A 250-nucleotide genomic window follows, 5' to 3' on the forward strand; every position below is an offset into this window, starting at 1 on the left:
ATGGCGGCCCCGCCGCGCCCACGGGGCCCGGGAGCGGCGGCGCCCTCGGCCCGGCCGAGGGGCCCGTGGACCGGGGCCGGGTTTGACCCGAGCTCTTGGCTCGCTCSGGTTCGGGGTCGCTCCAGTTCGGGGTCACTCCAGTTTCGGGTCCCTCCAGTTTCGGGTCCGCCAGCCTTTGGTTACTCCCTTCCTTATTGTCCCTTGGGAAAACAGCCTTTTCCCTGCTGTGGCGCCCATCCCAGTGCCACCC

This window comes from Nothoprocta perdicaria, unplaced genomic scaffold (assembly GCF_003342845.1).
Source record: "Nothoprocta perdicaria isolate Ctin4 unplaced genomic scaffold, notPer1 scaffold_0, whole genome shotgun sequence".
Classification (NCBI taxonomy): domain Eukaryota; kingdom Metazoa; phylum Chordata; class Aves; order Tinamiformes; family Tinamidae; genus Nothoprocta; species Nothoprocta perdicaria.